Consider the following 23,711-nt stretch of genomic DNA (forward strand, 5'->3'; position numbering starts at 1 on the left):
CACACGTCACTCAAACCGTAGCAGGACTTGTTTCACGAATCCACGTAAATGCCGTAGTATCAAGCGAACACAAAAAAAAAAAACTACCCGAGACTACGGTTATGACAGAAATATGACGCGAAACAAGTTTCAAAAGTACCACACACGAGAGCAGCGGCGACGAAAGGCTTAACGTTGTCGACCCATCTCTTGCTGATGTGTGCTCCCTGCGACAATGACTGGATTTATTTTCGGTTTCCTTCCCTTCTGAGATGTCTCAGCGTTCCTTTTCAGACAGTCAGCAGCTCACACACAACGTAAATTTACCAGAATCGGAGCCATGCGGCATCGGCAGCATCGCAACCGGTCCTTTTGAAAAGTGTGGGGTGCTGCGGAACTGCACGTAGTCCCGCGGTTACGGGGATACTCATAAATATAAATTTGGTACTCTCAACCTTGGTAGCGGGTTGTGTATAACGTTTATATTATATATATAATAAATTGTACAAGACTTCGCCTTTAAAACGTATATTAATGTCGGATAAACGCGCATGAACGAACACCACCGCGCCGCTTGTCAAGTATCATTTTTTTCACGTCGATAGCGTATTCTCACGTAGTTGCGCCATGGACTTCCTTCCTCCGCCATTGTGACGTAACCTCTCAGTGCGCTATGGCCTTGTCTTCTAGGAGGTGTTGGAACTGCACGGCTGCACATACCGCTCGAGTCTAGTAGCACGAGGGGTGGTGGCGCCATCTCGTAGTGTCATCTATCAGTAGCTATATAAATCAACTTTCGTGTTTTGAATCGCCGCTAAAGTTCGGCGCGGTACTCGTATCTGCGCCAACGAGGTAGAGGGGCTTAAAGCGATAAACCGGGATTCCGGTTTGCGCTCGAAAGTGACCCCCATAAGGCGGCTGCCATTACGCAAATTTGACCAATCGTCACATGACAAAACCAAAGACGTGACGTCACAGGAAAGATGGCAGCGCCCATGCCGCTTCGTTCAAATGACCGAAGGCTCACTTTGGTTGTAAGGTGCACCTCAGAGCTGCCTTGCCGCTTGTAGTTCCCGTGCCGTGCTAAATGATACTGTGCTGCTTCCCAAATTGTTCCGGCGTAGACGTGGACTTTCACGGAGCGCAGGTGTGCAACGCGCCGTAGAGCTGCCTTCAAGCTAGTAGTTCCTGTGCCGTGCTTTTGGTGATGCTGTGCTGCCTACTAAATTGTTCTGGTGTAGACGTGCACTTTCACGGAGCACAGGTGTTGCAGTTGTTATGGATTCCGCTGGTCTGTCGCACGTTTCGCCGACTCCAAAGTTTCATCAACACTCGTTACGCGAATTGCAAGCTGTATGGACATTTCCTCGCCCGTGTTACCTTTTCCGTCCACCCGTTCACGCCGCTTTGCGACGGTAGTCTGCAGCGGCTCGTTACCAGAAAAGTGGTCCCACATCGATTTCAGTTCAGCTCGTCCACGGCAGTCACCAGACCCCGAAGAAGAGGATTTATTCGGACAGAATGCTACTAAAGCAATGCAGCTTCTTTAGTGGTCAGGATAGACCCTTTCTGTCTATTTTGTTATATTGTCACGGATGCTTACTCCAGTCCCATTTTCTATCCATATTTACTATTCTGGAAAGTTCCAGGCCATGCTCAGCTGTCATTGTATGTTCTGGTGGAGGTGCTGCGCACTTTACTCATAGCCCTTCACTATGTGTGGGCCCTGGCGGCTCCTCAACCCGAGTTGCCCGATAAAAAGACACGGGCGGCACATTATCCCCAGTTTTAAAACCCCGGCGAGCCGTGAACGAAGTCCTATCCCGAGCCCGGCTGAAAAACCGCAAGACGAGCGAGTACCACAAAGACGAAACTCGGAAATACACCACGAAACACTGGAAATCCAAGCCGGTCGCTGCTACCAGCACGAAAAACCCGAATTAGGTCTTTTGTCAGAAAAACCGAAGCTGACTAAGCCAACAATGACAAACCTGTAGCAGCAAACCACATCCGCTCCCACCATCGTAAGCATGCCCGTCGCACCTCGCACTCTGATGCCCTTGCACGCAAGGTGCATAAGACGTCGAGGGCTGGATTGAACAATGACCATGTCGCCCGCCACAGTGGGTAGATGGACAACCAGCTCCTGCAGAACCTATACTTCTGGTGGACGAAATTGCGAGGAACTGGTTTGAGAACCACGAATCCTCTTTAACGTCGTGGGAAGTTTGCAAGATCGAGCTGAAGTGCACGTTCATCAGCCAACATTGACGAGAGAGAGACGAATTCCTGATTCTGTCCAGCACACGGCCCCAACGAGAGTGTCACCACCTTCGTGGAGGATGTTTTGCTTCTGATCGAACACCCACGCCAACCCTGATGCTACAGAAGACAAGAAGCTAAGAATCCCATGTCCCTCATGTGAGGAACAACACCTTCGGCAGCCTTGTCCGCAACCCCACGACAACAGTCGAAGGGTTCATATCAATGAGGCTTCCAACATTGAATGTACACTGCGGGCCCGAGCCTGTCACTATCAACAACTAGCGTCTCGACACTCGAGTCGTCCAGCTGCAACTTCTACACCAGCCCCCCAGGCATCCGTGACATCATCCACAACGGTGTCCGGGAGGAGATAAGGAAGCTAGATCCTGCCATCAGTTGCCCGGCTTTTATTTTGATCGCCGAGATTGTTTCAGAAGAAGTTCGACAGGCATTTCAACTGGAGACTTCTTCGAGCGAAGCGGCATCTGACGAACCCGGGCGACTTATGCCACGAAGTCACAACGACCACCACTGGCTACCTGTTACTATTCAATGCCAATTCAACGAGACACCCCAACGCTGAAGCATTCCCGACATCGGGAAGAACCAGTGTAGGTCCGTGCTGAACAAAGCACACCGATGAAAACGGAGGTACTGCGAATGGCCGACCGAAAACTACTCTGCTACCACTGCATGAGGCCGACCATGTCTACTGGAGGTGCCCGTACCAATGAATTGGCCTGCGAAGGTTCGTGCCGAATGGCCCTCGACCACGTCTCGACGAGCGTCCGCGGAGGATTGAGGATTATCTTCGGCGGTCTTTGACCCTGGTGTCGACATTACCCCGAAGCTCGTGATCTACTTCATCTGGACGGGAGGTAAGCACGACAAAGCAGGTAAGCGGCAATGCAAGGAGAGTTGATCTGGTGTCGGTTGTCGTCCATGGACAATACCTAAAAATTTGCTGACACTAATTATCTGTGTCCACACCTCGAAGCACACAATTTCCAACTTTGAGGGAGAATGTCGCTCAGTGACCTAAAGAAATCGAATGGTTGGTTGCTCGCAAAAGTGGACTGCAAGCATCACGAGACTTCACTTTGCCACACAAGACTAACACAAGTTGCAGTGGTCGTGGGATGCAGAATAAATCTTATAAATGAATAAAGGGCAAACGCCAACCAATCCCTAAAAAATCGTAAAAAAAAATAGAGAAAACAATAAAGAAACAGGCCCCTACCATAGAGGAAAACGAAGATGCCGATCCTCGTTTGTAAATAACCAACTTCGAAGAAAACGAAGGTACCGCACCTAGTTTGAAAACTAACCACCGTAAAAAAACGAAGATACTGCGCTACATTCACCGCAGAAGAAAAGAAAGAAGCTGCTTCTCCTTTAAATAGCCCCCCTGAAGAAGGTGCCGAGCCGGCACCGAAACGTTGGGACCCTACGATTTTTTAGGGATTGGTTGGCGTTTGCCCTTTATTCATTTATAACATTTAACCCAACCAGGCAGACGTCTGCCGAAATGTTCACCTTCAAGAATAAATCTTCATGATGAAATGAAAATGAAATGGCTTGGATAGCAAACAAACATTGTTGCCAGCTATCAAGTCAACGGTACAGCAAAAGGCACAGCCACATAACCAATACATGCCCAAACTTGCTGCATTGATGCAGAAAACTACCAAGAAATTTTGCGGATTAAAAGCCAGCCCTGCAGCTTCAGTGCATCAGATGTCAGTGGCCGCACGTGACCTATGATTATAAGACGGCAGCAGTCGGACAAAGTTGCTTCTCAACCAAACAGAACACCGACGTGCCAGGAGCATCATCTTACAACAAGGTCCACAGGTATTACGACTGAACGCCTGACAGAAGACTGTCGCAGAAAGAACTGGTTCTGGAACCATTAACTAAGAATCAATAATTATGTAATCCACTGGAAATAAACATATTTGATACACTAACCAGATAAACTAATTTCTGCTTGCATTTACGCCTTGAAAGTTTATACACCAAGAACTGTGTTCACCGCACGCGCAGGTCCTTTTGAGGACACTCGCATCTCTGACCCTCCAATATTAATTAATGGGACATACCAGACTGGCAAACTTGTTGCATAGGGCTGCACTCATTCCACTTCTCCTGAACATGTGGCACATCCGAAAACCAACTCCAGTGATGTGAAAATATTATTTATTATCTTATTCCCTCCAGGGGCCTTCGTAGCCGTTGCAGAGAGGATAGTTAAAACTACACACATGATAATAACATTAAAGCACACTGCTGTAACTTGTTAATTGCAAAAAAAACACACCTCTGAGCATATACTTTAATAATATCTGTTGATCCAATGTTCTATAGCAGGACACATCCTATATGTATGACACAATAGACCCTTTGCAGAACCCCATCAAGCAACACAACTGTTACCATTTTTTTTTTGGCGTAAAGCACACAAATGGGCCCCAGTTCACGTCGAACGCTAATGCAGCATTCGAGTCCAATAGGCGCTGAGCCGAGTTCACAGTGATGGCGGACATAACATTCTTGTTGAAAAAATGACCAAAGTATGAAAGCCTGGGAGAATCACAGTAGTAGCTACTGTACTTCCGTTCATCACAATTTGGGAAACGGCAAAGGCTACAGTCTCAGTGAGCCAATATGCACGTTGGAGAGAGGCACATAACAACATGTTATTCAGAGTGTTCTTCTGCACAGATTTGTCACACACCTTCGCTCTGTCTCTCTGATTGGCTCAAGGGGGTTGTGGCTGTTGCCCTTTTCCAGGTTACAATGATACGAAGTATTGGCAACCCACACTTTTCAGAAAAGTCTATTGTAGAGACCGAAAGGAATGGTCAACATTTGTCAAGGAGACTGCTCTTCAGGCAAAAGATGAACACATATGATTTATCTTATTGAGGTAATTAGAAGAAGTAATTAATTGACCGACTAATACAATGGACTCTCGATTAAAAAAGTATTGCTGCAATAAATCCTACGAAAGAGAAAAAAGGTGCAGTTAATCTGAGCATACACCAAAACAGTTTTTATTATTGCAAGTCTAATAGCTTTGAAGCAGGTGCCTGCAACGATTTATTCATACCCACACTCAATAAAACGTCGTCCTTGTAGCTGGAAACAAGTGTGCACATCGCACTCACCAAAAAAGGAATAAAAGCGATCGAATGTAGGATCGTCGATTAGCACAAAGAATTAAAAAACTAAGGAACTTCCTCCCTAAAAGTTGCTATTGTTATTCGGTGACGCAGGGCTGAAACAACTTCTAGGCCCTAATGCGAAGTATACCTTTCGCGTTGATTTTCAGACATTCCAACGTTCAAACAAATCTAAGAGAATGCGAAAATTTTATGCTAAAACCACTCAAAGTTCTATCGATCTTCGAACAGATCCCGAATCCGAGCACCGGTACGGCGATACGGCTGATGCCGTCTCACAGGTGTTAATATCCAGATGATCCAGAGCCATTTTGCGCAAAAAGCTTATAAAGTTTCATTCCTTCATATTTTCACATTATACCTGCGTCAGCGAGCACGATAAAGCCCGAAATCGTCTTAAAGCAGCTGCACATCACGACTGCCGCGCACCGAACAAACTCGCATCCGCCAGCTCTGGGCGCTGCCATCTTACCTGTGACGTCACGGCTCTTGGTAGGTCACGTGACGAGTGGTCACATTTGCGTAAAACATGGCGGCAACCGGGGTGTGCCACTTCCGAACTTCCGGTTTATCACTCTAAGCCCCTCTACCCGTTGATCTCCGCAAGCTTTCCCACTCATTTTAGTCCGAATGATGGTAAATTTATTCCAAGAGCCCTTCAATTTAATTCAAGCGCCGTTCAATTTAATTCCAGCGCTACCTAATTTAATGCCCCGAATGAGTCAGTTTAAACCACAATATATACATGCACGTTTTGTCTTCAGTGGTCGCGTTTTGCTTTCATTTTTGTTAAATTGGAGTAATAGTTTTTACGATTCAATTCAGTTTGAGTCTATTGAAACGTTGATCACTATTTCGATCATTTGGAGTTACTAGTCGCACGATTGACATGTTGATTACTCTTTTGGTAACCTCGAGATATTAGTGGCGCCGTAGACTTTATTTTAGCTGAATTGACGTTTTCTTTGCTCTTTCTCATTACTTAGGGCTACTTTTGAAACAGTTAATTGGATATCAGTACAGTTTAATGTGTGACTACTCTTTCTATTACTTCCCGCTATTTTTGACACCGTTGAATTAAAATAGCTTCCCCTTCTAATTATTTTGATGTGTTAATGACACAATTTACATAATATTAGATCAACAAACATTTTTGTTACTCAAGATTACTTCGGAGAATGACCGACAAATATATAACTTCGTGCAAGCTCATTTGACATTCTGATTATTTTTTTGTTATGTAGCTACTATTGCCAGAAACAACTCTACAAAAACAAAATTTTCGTTACTCATTCGATTACTTTAAATAATTGTTGACAAATGCAATTTCATATGGTCACGAAGGACACGACCAGAAGCGGAGAAAATCCCGTTTTAAACTGAGAGTTTGATTGGGCGAACTCCTGCCAAACAAAGTAAAGAATTTTACTTTGTTTTGTCCGCGCTCAACTCCTTTTCTAGTACGAGTCGGCATGTCGAAAATTCGGTCCAGAAGGTTCGAGCGTCGAGTGTTGAGGGTGAGAATAAACAGGCCTTTTGGAGAACGAGAAAGTTGGACGAAATGATAAAAGCCACATCCCGAGTAAGGTAGACGCGAATCTCCTGGAAGTCCGTGGCAGAGCGTTGCTTGCTCGGCCCCGGGCGCGGCATTACCCCCGATTTAAAAGCGCATCGTCCCAATGGAACGTGGAACAAAAAAATTGCGATGGAAACAGATACGGTGAGACGAAATAAACATGCAGCATGGCATCTTAATGCGCGTTAGAACGGCTAGAGTCGAACTACGTGGACCACTTCGCCTCGTGGCTGGCTGCGTCCTGACGGTCGGGCACCGTCGGCGAGTACCTCGTAGTTCAAGTCCCCAAGGAGGCGAATGACCTAGTAGGGCACAGAGTAGCGTTTTAATAGTTCCTCGCTGAGGCTGCGGAGGTGAACGCGCGTCCACACCCACACCCTGTCTCCGGGCTGGAACTCAATGTCGGAATGACGAAGGTTGTACCGGCCAGCGTTGATACGTTGTTGGGCCTTTATCGGAAGGCGGGTAGCTGACGTACAGTGGCCCAATTTTTTAATAATATCTAGCGAGCCTCGACCTCCGGGACGGCCAGCGCCGTTCTGCGGAGGCGTGCGGCGATACGGGAGAGGTTAAGGGCGTGCGAACAGAGCCCTTTCTGGTGGGAGCGTCGTCTAGCGCTGCTACACTCTAAGAAAAAAAGGAGGAGAAAGGTAGCAACAGCGACTGCTCCTCCTTGTTGCGGACAAGTTGCCCAGAGAAGGGAGGAACGGCAGTTCGGATGAATAGAGGGGAACGAGTTGCTCCTTGTTGGGTCTTCGCAAGGGTAAAACATCGCGCTACTGACCAAGTGGTCAAAGGTTCGATCCTCAAAGGAGCTCCTTTTTTTTGTCAAATTTTTTTTCATTTTTATTTACCAAAACACACTTAACCAAACCCAGACCGATGAAAGGAAAATTAAAGTCCTTATTATTCACCGAGACGTTTTCCTCCTTCTCCAGGCAGACCGGAAAAGCTTTCGCCCTCCCGACTCATCTTCTTTCGGTTTCGTTTTTCGAGCACATCGCGCACGTTGTTTAATAAATTAATGTTGAGTTGATTGAGCTTCAGCGGCAGCGAAGGCCGCCTGTAATTCCGTCTTCTAGTCCAAACGTGCAGAACATTTCGGTTGCATTGACGTTTTTACCACTAATTTTATCAAACGAGCTAACGAAGCTGCTAGAAACAGCGAAGTTCCGGAGCAGTGCCAGCAGCGCTACATACACTGGGTAAGACGGCCGTCTCCGATTTGCGGGACACACGCGGAACTACAGCTACAGCAGCGAAACCACGAGGAACTGTGTCGACGTTTTCCACGTTATGGAAATCGCGGGAACTGCGCCCAAGGCAGGCAGGTTTTCCTGCCGGCTGCCTGGGTGCCTTCCCTGCTGAGTTCGGTTCTGTTGTCCCGTGCCTAGTGCCAACCGGCATTCAACGTGATTCTGTATTTCTGCGTGTTAGCAACATCGTCAACGTGGTTCTGTATTTCTGCGTGTCAGCGACATCGTGATGGCAGTGTTGTGGGTTGTGAACAGAAGACTGGAATTATCGCCGATTTGACCGTGTGTTCGCGTATCAGTAGTGTAACAACAAGATGAGATGACGTAAACTGTCAGGCATTGATGCCGCTGGTCGGGCCGTGTATGGAGGGGGCGGGGTGTCGCAGGATGACATTCCGTTTTACATTAAAGAGTTTAAAACCACTTGAGGGATCAGGTGCAGTCGATCGACGTGTGGATAGTCATGTTGGAACGCTGGTCTGAACGTTAAGCTCCTATCGTACAGTGGCCAATGTGACTGTCGGTCCCCGAGAGCGATTGCGCTCTGGAGAAAAGACTGAACAGTACGAAAGTACCTATGACGGAAAGTACGTAAATTTACAATGGAAGTTTAGCATAAAAAAAAGGTAAAATCGAAAAGAAACGCTATCCTTTATTTTACTGTTTAAATATATTACGGTTCCTGTAGAAACTGCCCTCCAAGTGGCGCGCTGGGATGAGCGCTAGACGTTTTTGAGCTCGCAACGGCGTAGCTCGGTACACTTAACAGTTGCTGCAAGTCGCGGCTTTGGCTGCGTTCAAGTTGATCGAAAAGCGATTTCTCTGCCCGTGAAGCATCACTTCCAGCTGAGTGAATATCCGCTCTACAAAGATTAATTCAAGACGGCAATTGCAGCCGTGCGCGAACAGCTCAAATAGAAAAACAAACACTACAATATAAATACTGGCTACGAAGGGCCCTGCGGGAAAACAAACTCATGGCTTCGAACCACATTGGAGCGGCTTGATTTATTGGCTTTCAAATAATTACGGCATGATCGAGCGTTTTCTTTTTAATAAGAGATTCATCCCCTGAGCCATTAAAAGTAGTCTCAGATGTATGACATTGCTGGAAAAAAATGAATATGTTCGGAATATTTTTTATTGCTTAGGGAGTCACCGAAAAATTCCGTACGTTCAAAACGACCAGTATAAAAGGCGGAAACGCAGGGCTCCGGAGTAGTGATCGGGGTAGTGTGCTGTTGTATTGATGTTTGTATGTGCGATGCCTGTGTATGCGCTCAATATATGTTCACCTGATGCTTGTAGTGTGCGTAACGTCTCTACATGTGTTAGAGATTCCCGAAGAAAAGGAAACGCAATTGTGGCGTAAAAAAATGATATTTTTTTTTTGTTGTAAAACATGAATTGGACGGTACCTAGCGCCACCTAGCCTAGCTACTCGCGATTACTCCAGAGCCCTTTATACTGAGAGAGTTTGGCCATCTTAAGGAGATTTTGACAGCCTGGCAACCACAGCAGCGTAGTCTGACAACCGGAGGATGATTACTTCCGTCCGCCATTTTGGGGCCCTGACTCATAGGAACTCTATGCGATTTCTCAGGACTAAAGAAAACAAAGAAGTAACGCCATTTTGTGTTATCGCGAAATCCGCTGGTTCTAGCAGCCAACAAGCTCCGCCCATTGGCCAAACTCTCTCAGTATAAACGGCTCTGGATTACTCTGCTTGACCCTGCCATCTGGTGGCAAGCGATTTAACATCCTCTTACGCTACGCGGCTACGCCATAATTTCGTGTTACCGTGCTGAGATAAGCCAAGAGGTTGCTTCGGATTTGCTTTTGTTTTTGAGAGCAGCTTTTGGTTTTGCGGGCGAGTGGTTTTCACTCCTCCGTGATGTGCGGTTTACGCAACGGTAGACGAAGGAATTGTGGATCGAGGAATAGCAAAGGTAAGACATAAAGTGCGCGAACTTGGTGCCGGTTGTCTCCGTTGGACATCGCCGTGGTGACGATGAGAAGACTGAGTGACTGTGTGCATTCGAAACGTAAGTTTCTTTACCTGCAGGGGTAAAGAAACTTCGGAAATAAAGACAGTTCGCGGAAAGCTTGCGTTACGTTTTTATTTGCTGCTCCTCTCGCTTCGTACAATAGACTTAGTGTACTCGTTAAGCCTTATCGAGCTCGATTTGTTCGATTCGTGGCCGCCATAATGAGATGCAGTCGACGGAGGAACATTTGCTCCCCTGCTTAAGGGACGAAAGTTTCTCCCTTTCTGAAGGAACATATGTGTCAAGAGCGTTCCTCCCTTTAGGGAGGACTATACTGACTCTTTTTTCTAAGAGTGTAGGCTATTCCGTCGATGGCACACAGCCCCGGCTCCGTAGCAAAGGAGGGCAGGGCGCTAGCAACGTCGAAGTGCATCGCCGATACGCCCCTCCTCTTGGAATGCGTTCACAATCCCATTGACCTGTGTAACCCCGACTGTTGTTGCTATATCCCTTTGCGTCATGATGCCAATCGGCATTCTCGCAGCACTCTCCCGTGTTTGTATGGGCGTTCAATGAGGCATAAAAATGTGCGCGCGCCCGCTGCTCAAAGAAAAGTGCGACTACCCGGCTACATAAGCTAGATGACGACAGCAAGAACGTAGCTGATAATACAAAACACCAAGCGGAAACCTTGTCTGTACTCCGTTTTACTTTGTTTTGTACCTTGTATCCGATGCTACGAGCCATCTTGGCCAGTCCATCGTTAAAAGGGTGTCACGTGACTTGCCCGCATGCAACCGCACGTGGAAGCGCGATGTCACGTGGCAGCGTGAAAGCACTGGATTTGTCTTGATGGCTCGTAGCATTGGCTGCGGTATATAGTTTAAGGTGTCATTGCTGTCAGTTCGTCGCGTCACCGTATTGTTCAATTTCGTTGCTTCACAAACGTGAACGCAAACGTAAATTGGAAAACAAAGTAAATTAAACTCGAGATGACGCGCGGTTTATGCCACGCCTGAGCAGTGTCACGCAAGCAAGCCAAGCGCTGTACCGATAGTTGCTTAAAGGCGGTTAGCTATGCCAGCAGATAAGGAACCGGGGCAGTGTGCGGTCAACAAAATAGCCTAGCAAACAACGCTCGCAACGTAAAGAGCTTTGTGCGCACGCGCCTAATCTCTCCCGTGACACCGCATTTCTCCACGTCACAACGCTGGCCGTCCCGGCGGTTGACGCTGGCTTGATATTATTAAAAAATTGAGCCACTGTACACCCGCCGGCAATATGAAGGTGAACGCCGGGCCGTCGACCGGTTCCTGCTATCAGCGCCATGACGTGGCTGCCACGGATGCCGCTTCATGGCGCTGATAGCACGGAGCGGTCGACGGCCCGGCGTTCACCTTCATATCGCACACGACTGTACCTCTTCTGCCCGTTGGGTCACAGGGGCCCTAAGCTGGACGCTTGGCGAAAACGACGGCGAGAAATTTGGCGGCCACGATTGGCCAACGCCACAATTGACCTTGGCGCCGGCCACTCATAGCCGCCGAATTTCTCGCCGACTTTTCCGCCAAGTGTCCAGATTAGGGCCCCAGGGACCCTAACCTGGACACTTGGCGAAAAAGTCGGCGAGAAATCTGGCAGCCGTGATTGGCCAACTCCGTACTTGACCTTGGCGCCTGCCAATCAGAGCCGCTGGATTTCTCGCCTTTTCCGCCAAGTGTCCAGATTAGGGCCCCAGCTGGGCGTCGTCGGTGCCGTCGTCCGTCGGGTCATGGTACAGCTGGGCGTCGGGCATCGTCGTCACCTTTCGGCCGTGCACTAGCTGAAACGGTGTAATCCCAATGGTCTCTTGGACTGCCGTGTTGTACGCCAATGTGACGTAGGGCAGCACCTCACACAACGCTTTGTCTTCCTCCTCCAAGTATACCTAGATCATGTTGGCGATGAATATCGTCGGAATGGTGGCACGATCGTTTACGTTCATGCCACGATTATTCAACGGTTTCTCTGCGTCGACGATGGGAAATGTCCAGTAACTAGGTTCATTCCAATATGCTGGAACTGCGCAGTCAGGGTTGCGATCGGTGCAGGAGGCCTGCCGGCTTCGTCGGCGGTTTCTTTCGTCGCTGGCACTCGTGCCACGATCGTGTGTGAAGGTGTTAAGTCTTCGGGTGCTTGGCAGTAATACTTTTCTTGAATCCTTGTGAGAGTCCTGTCCTAGCCAGGTGACCAGATGTCGGGTGGTCGGGCAGGCTTGGAAGTTCTCTTCTCGAACCCTAGTAGGCATTACCAGAACCCACGTCGAGTTCCGTGGTAACTTGTACAATGTGATTCATGACTGCTGCGGTTAATGTTAGTAAAACAGTTGCTAAATGAGTTTGCGAGGTCCTTGCCGCAAACCGTTGTATTTCATATTTTGATTTCCTCACTATTCTTGTTTGCAGGTGATCGTTTTAATGTTTCGTTGATCGTTTTAAATAATTGGTCTGCTTTCGATAGGATTTCCTAATTAAGTAAAAAGTGTGAATATTTTTTTTGATTGCCGAAGACTTTTAATCACTGTTTCAATTTGTCTTAAACCATTTTAAATCGTCCACGTTTCTAGTATTCAAAAATTGAGAGTATATCTTACTGTTTTGTAGGAACCATCTTGAGACATCCTTGCGTTATCCACGGTTTATTCTTTTTTCTTCTATGACCTGGCTTATATTTAAAAGTGCTGTAATATATTTCTTTTATTTTATAAAAAGGAATATATTCATAATGAACGCAACTCAAATCGTATACGATGCTCCAAATCACATCTCTAATAAGAGATCTAAAAGTTCGAAATGTGTGGGAATTGATATTTCTAAACAGACATGAATTTACGATAAAACTATCCTGGCAAACAGTACGCTGTTTGTTAGCATAAATATTGGCAAATGATCGCTCATCTGTACACCAATCGCTCTTCCGACTACAGTCCACATGTTTGTGTTAGAGATGATTCGATCGACAAGTGTAGTGAAAACATTTGTTACATGTGTCGGCAAGGTGACCGTATTTGCACTATTTGTTGATTTAAAGACACATGCAAATGTGTATTTTGAGCTTGAGACCACAAAAATTTCCACCCGCGAAAACATAGTAATAACTCTCATTTGAAAAACCAAAATCATTTATTGAAAAAAAAAAAAAAAAACGGGGATCTATACATCACGCTAAAATGTTTTGCTCTCACTTAAACGTCAAGATTTCAAAATACTTACAAAAATATTTGAAATTCGTCAACAATATTGCAATCAAAATGAACTTTTACAGTAAGCAGTATTCCACCGCCCACCCCTTTTTAAATCGCAATTTAGAAAAAAAAATGTTTTAATTGTTTTTATTTGTTAATACATACGTCTCCCTCTGATGCCAGGTTTCAGTTGGCATAACTACATAGAACAAGAAACTAAAATCTCGAAGCAAAGAACACAGCTCGTGCACTTTATTACGAAGAGAACGCTCGTTTGAATGAATGAATTACAATGTTTTTTATAGGTAGGCTCAAAAAGAGCGGCTATTTCGTTGGCGTGAGCGTTCCGTCCTCTTTCACCAGTACGACTGAAGAGCCCCATGGGCTGCTTGAACGCTGGATGATGAAGTCCTTGAGCATTTCTTGCACTTGTTCCTGAAGGGCCTCCCTTTCCTTTAGGGTGGCCCGGTACGAAAGCCTATGCACAGGAAGGGCATGGTCGTTGGTAATGGTGTTATATGTTTCACGGCTGTTGTATGGCGCACTTTCGACGTCTTCGCAAAGCGCTCGCTAAATTCGACGAGGAGGTCTCTGAGCTGTCATTGTTCCGTGGCACTGACTTGCGGTTAACGTAGAGCTGCGGCGGCGGTGTAATTACACTACGGCCGAGATGGCGAGAGCTCTTCGAATATTGCGGCGATTTCAGCGGCGTTCCAGAGTTCCTCGACGCGGCCTGTAGCTGCACCTTTCGTAAAATTCTGTGCCTTCTGTCGAAAGTTCATCACGAGGTCCAGAGTGCGTCCATCCTGCAGCTTCGTTGCGGGTGCCCCTTGCGACGCCTATTCCTCTTTCGAGGGGCAGTTCGACGTTGCCTTCCAGAAGAACTTCCCCGCAGGCGGCTTCATCGGTCACGGCGGGCACAAGAACACTCGAAAGCGGCGGCGGGTTCAAGTGGTCCACAATGACTCGGACGAAGTTTGACGTCATTCTTGATCTCTTCGGAGGAAAGATGGGCTTTCGAAGCGTCAACCTGTTTGCTACAAATTCGATCATGGCACCGTATTAACACAGAAAATCCATGCTAAGAATAGCGTCTTGATCAGCCTTGAAGGACGATCAACTTTGCTGGACAGATATCCCCGCGACTTTTGACGCGAAGAGTGTACCTCCCAACAGGCATGACGAGTTGTCCTCTTGCGGTGCGTATTGGCGGGCCGTCCCAGGGCATCTTGACTTCCCAAAGGCGGAGGGGGAGTTTCCCTTTCAGAAGAGAATAATCTGATCCGGTGTCCACGGGGGCCGACGCGTCGTGGCCGTCGATGACATTGTTGAGGTTTTTCCTCAACATTGCAAAATCGTCGTTCCGATGCTTGTCATCGCTATAGTGAGGTCCCTCAGACGTTCTTGGAGGATCTTTCTGACGGTCATGTTCGGCAACTTCATCTCCAGGGGTGGCTGCGCTTAATTTCTTTGGCGAGGCACGGGGCTCAAACTCTGTCGGCGGGACTGATGAGAGTTGACGCCGGATGTCGTGGGGACGGGGAATGGAATCCTTGGAGTTCAGCCGGCAGCGAATACCGCGTTCGACGAAGGCATTCCTCGATGTTCCTTGACCGCTCTCCAAGCCGTCACTGAAGGCCATTGGGCGCGAACCCCCACGACGCAGACCCATCTGGCGGTAGCGGCAACTTCGGTAAATTTGGTCGGCTACCCCACAGTGGTCTCAAACAGGGCTTCCGTCAACTGTGCGCAACACATCAGTCTTCGTCGGCCCGGGTTGCTGCAGACGGACGTACTGGGCCCGCTCTTCGTTGCGTCCGCAGTGTTGGGAGTGGGGGGCTGGAACTGGGACGTTGAGGTGGCGCCTGGTAACGGTAGGCAGCTGGCGGTGGTCGTTGGGCCATGGCAGCGTAGCTGAGAGTGGGCGCTTCCGGTGCTGCTACGTTGACGAGAGCTTCTGGCTGAAATGCTCGCTGAACATCTTGAACGGCCTCAGCGATGCAAATCGAGGCAGGGCGATCAGCAGCGTGCGGAATGTTCCGCAGCTCTTCGCTGACTACGTCGCGGACAATTTCTCGAAGGTTGTCAGAGTTGGTGCCGCCCTGGTTGAATTGGGGAGATGCCAGAGTCGAAGCAACAGGCGTACCAGCGAGTCAATTGTAGTTGTTGGCTCGGACAGACGGTACACGCTCGATGTTATTTACTTCGTCAACGAATTCGTCTACAGTAGTTGGAGGGTTGCGTACAAGGGCGCCGAAGATGTCGTTCTTCACACCTCTCATCAGGACGCGCAGCTTACCGCCAAATTTACAAACCTCACTTCAATTGAGGGGCCCCTCCACTTCCTCGAGGAAGGCACGAGAGCCGGCGCTGGCCAATCGTGACGACGGATCCGACGTCGCGATTGGCAAGCGCCGGCTTTCGCACCTTCCTCGAGGAAGTGGAGGGGCCCCTCAATTGAAGTGAGGTTTGTGAATTCGGCGGTTATTCTCCTCGACGACCTGAAGGTCGGCTTGGCTGCTCAGGCGGACGACGTCTTCAACGAACCTGGTGACCGTTTCGTTGGGACTTGAGTTGTTATCTGCAGCAGGTCTTCCACTCGCTGTCTTCGTTGCTGGTTCGTAAAAGTCTTCTTGAGTTGGGCACTGGAGGTATGCAATGACGTAGGGAAGTCCTATGGTTCTCAAACTAGTGCCTCGCAGCCTCCTTTAAGAAAACGTAGAGGTTTTGCAGACACTGTTCAGCTGTCCATCTATTGTGGCGTACCGCGTGTTCGTAGTGCTGAACCCAGTCGTCGACGTCTTCGTAGCTTTCACCGTGGAAAAGAGCCGGTGTCCGGGAACGACTGGCATGTAAATGACGGCAGGTGCTGCTGTGGACTGCGTCAGTGGTGTGGCCATCGTTGGTTTTGTCTGCGCTGCCCTTCCCGGGAATATCCCGAATTCAGGAGCTTGGTACTGATGTCGGGGGCTGGGACGAAACTCGGATGCGTCAACAGGAGTTCGCACTCAAATAGGGCTCGCTGAACGGGTTCTCGGAGTACAGTACGCTTAAGGTTGCGTACCCCGCACCTCCTCCAGAAATGTCTCGAAGGACAGGAGCAGAAGCGGCGAAAATCCCGTTTCAAACTGAAAGCGTATTAGTAGGGGGCGATCTTGTGCGAACAAGCGTCGACACAGCAGAAAGACTGGCTGCGATTTGGCGGCGCAATAGCGAGTGAGAACAACACTGCCTCGATAAGGTCACGCGAAACTCCTTATCTAGTGCGAGTCGGCCTCTTGAAAATTCGGCCGTAAATGTTCGAGCGTTTCAAGAACAAGAAGGTAGAATGAAATGATAAAAGTTACGTCCCGAATGAAAATGAGCGCGAATCTTCTTAATGTCGTTGACCGAGCGTTGCTCGCTCGTCCCCACGCGCAACAATATAAGTTCAGCTAAGGTTTCGATTCCTCCTTTGATTCATTCGTGTTACTACTCACCCAATGGAAATAAAATAATTCATTTAACTTACTGGATACTTTTTATCTATCCCCGACATATTGGTCATACAACTGAGTTCATATGAGCATATATTGACATCCTGATTACTTCGAGTGACTAGCGACCTTTTTGAGTTCTTATTGGTCAAATTGGCAAAATCATCTCTCATTATTATTATCAGGTTTTATATACAACCAATTGTTTTATTCTCAGCTGAGTTACCATTATGATCTCCCTTTTCATAACTTTTATTTTGACTTCCTATTGACCCAGAGGAGTTTGATTCGGCATAACCGACATCAGGGTTACTTTTGACATCACTTTTGAGAAAATAATAGACAAACTTATGCGTTACGAGCACGAGTCACATTAGGGTTGCTCTTGATTACTTCGAGTTACTATTGACCCAATCGACATTAATTCGCCCTAAATAATATATTTAGGACATTATTACTTTGAGTTAATATCCAACCCGTTCATATATGGTAGTAGCCTAAATGATATGTTATGAATAGTTGTTTGATTACTTCGAGTTATTATTTACTCAATAGACTTTATCTAAGCCTAACTGATATTCTAGTGTCTCTAAATTACTTCGAGTTATAATGCAACCAGTTTATCTAGTATGAGCTCTATTCACACTATTATTACTCTTTTGAGTGCTTTGATTTAATTTTACCCAATAAACTTTAATGCGACTTAATTGACATTAAGATTATTCTTTTGAGCACTTTAGCTAACGTTCAACTAAATGACTGATTATAAGCTCAGTTGACGTTATGATTACTTTTTTATTACTTCGAGTTACTGCTGACCTCAATAAACTTTAATTATGGCTAATTGACATTTCGGGATCTCTGTTGAGTACTTCGAGTTACTATACCACCAATTATTCTATACGATCTCGATTCACATTATTGTTACTCTTTTGATTACTTCCAGTAACCTTTGACCCAGTTGACTTTACGAGAATCGTTTGATAAATACGATACTAAAGCAAAATAAACACCACTGTATTTTTTTTTTCAAATGTATTATATTCATCAAAGTAGTCTCCACTAAATGCTACAGCGAGATTCGGCTTTTTTCATTCCGTTGGAAAAATAACTTTTCTCAAAGGCTTCAATAAAAAAAACAAATCGAAGAGAAAGATCGAATAAATTATAAGTAAAACGGTCTCGCGGGGCCAAGTTGAAAAGATAGGGGGATGAGGAATCAGTTCGAAGCCGAATTCCTGCAGCTTTGTCATTGTGACGGTCGATTGTTGGGCTGGCGCATTGCTCTAGTGAAAAAGCGCTTCTTTGTACAACAATCTGGGCCGTTTTATCTTTAGCTTTACTTTTATACGATCTAATAATATTGCATAATAGGCCCCTGATATTGTTTTACCTTTTTCCAAGTGGTCGATCAAAATAATTTCTTGAGTATCCCAAAGAAACAGTGGCCATCACTTTTCCAGCTGACGAAATGGTCTCTGCCTTCTCTGCCAGACGTTGTTCAATGCTTTGACTGCTGCATCGACTCAGTTGGCGATTGGTGGGTGGGAGTTTCATCTACAGTCACGAATTGGTGCGAAAAGTCCTTAGATTGCAATTCAACATCGCCATGTGCTTTTGAACGCGTGTTTGGTGGACACTGCAGCGAGCAGTTTCGGCGCCCATCGTGCACACAGCTTTGTCATATTTAATAGTCCGTGCAGGATTTTTTTAACACCTACAGTTGAGATGCCTACAGTTTTACCGATCCCATGCACTTTCACTCAACGGTCTTCCAAAATGATGCCGTCAAATTTTTTCAAGGATTTCCTTTGTGGTGATCTCAACTAGGCGTCCGGAACGCGCTCCGTCCTCAGTGGATGTTCTGCCACGTCTGTACTCATTGATCCAAAAATAGACCGTCTTCAACGCTGGTGCGGAACCCAAGTGAACTTCATCCAACTCGGTTTTGATCTGTGCAAAAGTAAGCTTTTTTAAACAGAATAGTTCGGTGACCACAAGAAACCCTTTTTTTTTTCATGGTAGTTGACGAAGTTCCCGCTTTGAACATTTCTTGACTCTGAACCACGTGTTGCGTGTGGCTGAAATTAGGCCTGAGCTAGTTTGAAGAGCCACAGTTTGCCAGCCGTAATATTATTACGTGATTCGTGGAAATGGATCGTGCTGGTTAAGTTACGGTGTTCTCTATGTTATTCTCCATGTTATGTTATTCTCCACAAACATCATTACGTGAATTGTAGAGCCATATCATAGACATTTACATACCTTATCAAACGACCCTCGTACTTGAGCTAATATTCAGCGAATTGATTTATTATGAGTCCAACAGGCATAAAATGACCCTTGCATACTTTTAGTTAGATTTGACCCAATGAACGTGAGTTTGGCACAATTTACATTTCTGTGACAATTTTGATGAATTCAAGTTATACCCGATAATGTATCTATTATGAGCGGAATTCACAGTAATATTACTCGTTTGATTGCTCCGAGTTACTCTTAGACTTCAATGCGGCCTACGTAACATTGTGATGACTCTTGATTGCTTCGTTCTAGCATCCAACCGATTTATTTATTATGAAAATAGTTGACATTCTGATTACTCTTCTTAATACTTTGAGTTACTATAAACCCAATTTGCTTTAATTCGGTATAACTGATATTTCGGTGATTCTCTTGATTACTTCCAGTTATTGGTCTATTATGAGCTCTATCCCCATTATTATTAGTATTTTGGTTACTTCGAGTTTCTGTTGACCAAATGGACTTTAATTCAGCCGAATTTACATTGCGATAAGTCTTTTGATTACTTTAGGCAAATAGTCAGGCAATTTATGTATTAATGATTCACTATTAGCTCAAATTAATCAGTCATCATAATGTCAATTACACCAAATTAAAGTTTATTGGGTGCAAAAAACTCGAGACAATCAAAAGAGTGAACATAATATGAACTAATAACTCGAAGTAATCAAGAAACTCATACAAACTCCAAATGAGCCTAATTAATGTTCATTAAGTTAAAAGCAATTCAAACTAATCAAAAGAGTATTCATGATTTCAAATAAGCTCATATTAGAACTTTTGGTTGAATATTAGCTGGAACTAATCGAAATAGTCTTCACATGTTAGTAAGGCCGAATTAATATCCATTGAAGCAAAAATGGCTTGAACTAATCAAAATATTAATAATAATGTGAATTAAGCTCATAATAGATCAATTGGCGGATCAAGAAGACAAAATAATCAAGTCACATAAGTGTGAATTGGCCTGAATTGAAGTACATTTGGTCAATAGTAACTCAACGTAATCAAAAAAGTAATTAAAGTGCCAATTAGGCTCACAATTTATCAATTGGTTGAATATTAGCTCAAAGAAAATACTAGTCATCACAGTGTGGATTACACTGATATAAATTGTATTAGGTCAAAAGAAACTCAAACTAATAAAAAAGTAATAGTGTGAATTAGCTCATAATATATAAACTGTTGGTGTATTAACTCCAAGTAATCAAGACAGTCACCAAAATGTCAGTCAGGCCGAGTTATATTCCATTGTGTCAAAAGAAAGTGGAATAATCAGAAAAGGAATATTAATGTGAATTGAGCTCATAATAGATCAATATTTAGTGTAGTAACTCGACTTAATCAAGTCGCAAAAATGTCACATAGACAGAATGAAAGTCTATTAGATCAATAGAGTGAGAATATCAATTGAACTCATTATGAATTATATGGGTCATCATTACCTCAAAGTAATAGAAACAGTAATCAAAATGTCAATTCGGCCGAATTATAGTTCATTGTGTCAAGAGTAAGTCGAAGTAATCAAAAGAGTGATGTTATGCGAATTCAGGTCACAGTAGATAAGTTGGTGGTATAATAAGTGGTAATAAAAGTCACCAAATTGTCACGTAGGCCGAATTTATATCATATGGGTCATTGTAACCCGAAGGAATCAAGAGAGTAATCACAATGTCAATTATGCTCATAAGAAATCAATATATTAAATATAGCATGAAAGTAACAAATATAGATAAAAATGTAAATTAGGCCAAATTAAAGTACATTGGGTCAAGAGTAACTCGAAGCTATTCAAAAGATTAATAGTAATGCGAATAACGCTAATTCTAGATGCATTGGTTGCATAATAACTCGAAGTAATTTGGAGAGACAATACGATGTAAAATTAGGCCGACGTAAAGTCTCTTGAGTAAATAGTGACTCGAAGTAATCCGACTACTAATCATAACATAAATTAAGCTCATAAGAAATCAATTAGACGAATATTAGCTCGAAGTAACCAAGTCATCAAGATGTAACTTTGAGCGAATTTAAGTCTATTGGTTCAATATTAACTCGAAGTAACCAAACAAGAGTAATCATAGTGTGACTTGCTCATAATAAGCCAATTATTATATTATTTGATCAAAGTAATATCAAGAGTAATTACGCTGTCGATTAGGTTGAATCAAACTTCATTAAAGTCTATTGGTTCAATATTAACTCGAAGTAACCAGAAGAGTAATCACAGTGTGACTTGCTCATAATAAGTCAATTATTATATTAGTCGATCAAAGTAATATCAAGAGTAATTACGCTGTCGATTAGGTTGAATCAAACTCCATTGGGTCAATAGTAAGTCAAAGTAATCAAAATAGTGGTCATAATGGTAACTGGGCTGAGAATAAATCACTTAATTGTCTGTATGAAAGTTAAAAGTGATAAAAAGGTTGAGGATTATGTCAATCAAAACAAAATAAAGTCAAATAGGCCACTATAGTTACTCTAATTAGTTAAGATGTCAATATTGTTGATATAAACACAGTTATGTAACTAATATAATGTGGAAAGATAGAAAAAACTATTGCGCTATTTTATGTTTTACTAATAAAGTAACCAGTAACTTAATTGAATTAATTTAAAGTAAATTGTGTGAATAGCCAGACCGAGTAATTAAAGGAGCAATCCTAATCGTAAATGATCTTTTTGTTGTCGGATTTGTCAATAATATATTAGAGCAATTAATGAGTAATAAGGATTTTGCCTTTACTTTAAAATTAATTGTGTCAATGATACCTATATAACCAAAATGTAATCAAAACGTCAAATGAGCTTGTACCAAGTTATATTTTTGTCCATAATTCCTGGAAGTGATCAAAAATGTTTTTTAGGAACATTTATTATAAAAATTGTGCTATTAGCATGTCGAAGTAATTATAACTGCAAGCCATACGTCCACTGAGCTTTAAATGAACTCAGACGTGTCAATATTAGCGCGAAGAAATCAAAAGGGTAATCAGAAACTGCAATTGCTCTCGTATCATCTGAATGGCATCAATAATAAGTCGAACGATTAAGAAAGAGTAAACAAAACGTCAATTCAGCTAAATTAAAGTCGAGTGCGCCCCACTACTACCTCCAGGTTACCAAAAAAGTAACCAACGTGTCAATTCAGCTTCGTCAATCATGCGACCAGTGACGCGAAGCACCCAATCGAAACAGTGAAATTGTCCCCAGCAAAATCTAATTCTATAAACAATTATTCGAAGTTATCAAAACAGCAAGCGAAACGCGACCACTGGAGACAAATAAGTACATTTATGTATTGTGGATTAAATTGACCGACGCCAGGACTAAATTGGGTAGCACTGAAATTTTAAATTGCATGGTGCTTGAAATAAATCGGATGGTACTCGGATTAAATTCACCGTCATTTGGATTAAAATGAGTGGAGAAACCTGTAGTCTGGTGTTGGTAAACGAGAGCGGTACGGGTTTTAAGGGTGAGTTTCCCAACCGAGTGTTGTGGTAACGTTGGCTGTCGGTGCCTATTGAGCAATATACGGTATACCCGATCGATTGTCTTTCTCGTTGCTTGCACGAAACAGAGGAATACGAACCTAGCAACTTTGCGGCAGTCTACACTCAAGAACCTTGTAACTGCAGTTCCAAGGGGAAAACAAACACATAGGGACACAAACGCAACCTGTTTACGAAGCTGTTTATCCAAAAAAAGAAAAAAAAAAAAAAAAGAAATAAAACGCAAGGATTAAAGTGGGAGACATGTGCGCAATCAAAACGGGCATTCGTTTTCCGCTTAAGTGGAGTAACTGCACTTACACAGCTACGTGTTCGCGCATTTCATCCTGTTGTTTTTCTAGCTGAACTTCTTCCTTGCATGCCAGTCAATTTAACAACGTGTATTTATGCGGCGTAGGCAATCCGTTTTTGCTGACTTGTTCCAGGTTTTATTTTTGTCTTACGAAACACACTATGTTTTCCCACAACAAAACAGGTGTTTCTGTTTAAAAACGTGCTTATCTTTGAGGGCTAGATGCCGCAATGAATCGACTAAAGCATTAAAAATGAGCAATGTGGAAAATATCGTACGCTTTATTCACACATTTACACACACACGCGCAACAAATTGTCCTAATAAAGCGTATCCTGCATTGGCGCTGAGAAAATGACGTGATTTGATTTCTTTAAATAGGAAGTGTAGGTGACTGAGTATTATCGAAGCTCAGTGATATCGATGCTCTTGGATTTGGCAGATGTGCATGATGACTTTATCCATATCACGAATGTAAATGGAGCCTGCAAAAAGGAAGAAAAACGAAGATATGTGGTAAAGGTTACACCAGTGCGTGTCGTGCGCAAATCTTATGACTAAGGCAGACGGAAACAAACCGTACGTGCAACCTAAAAATAAACCTGAAAAAAAAAAAGAAAAAGCCACACAGCTTTTTCGTGCGGCTAGG

The sequence above is a fragment of the Ixodes scapularis genome, unplaced genomic scaffold (genome assembly GCF_016920785.2).
Source record: "Ixodes scapularis isolate PalLabHiFi unplaced genomic scaffold, ASM1692078v2 PGA_scaffold2__306_contigs__length_199485367, whole genome shotgun sequence".
In the NCBI taxonomy this organism is placed as follows: Eukaryota; Metazoa; Arthropoda; class Arachnida; order Ixodida; family Ixodidae; genus Ixodes; species Ixodes scapularis.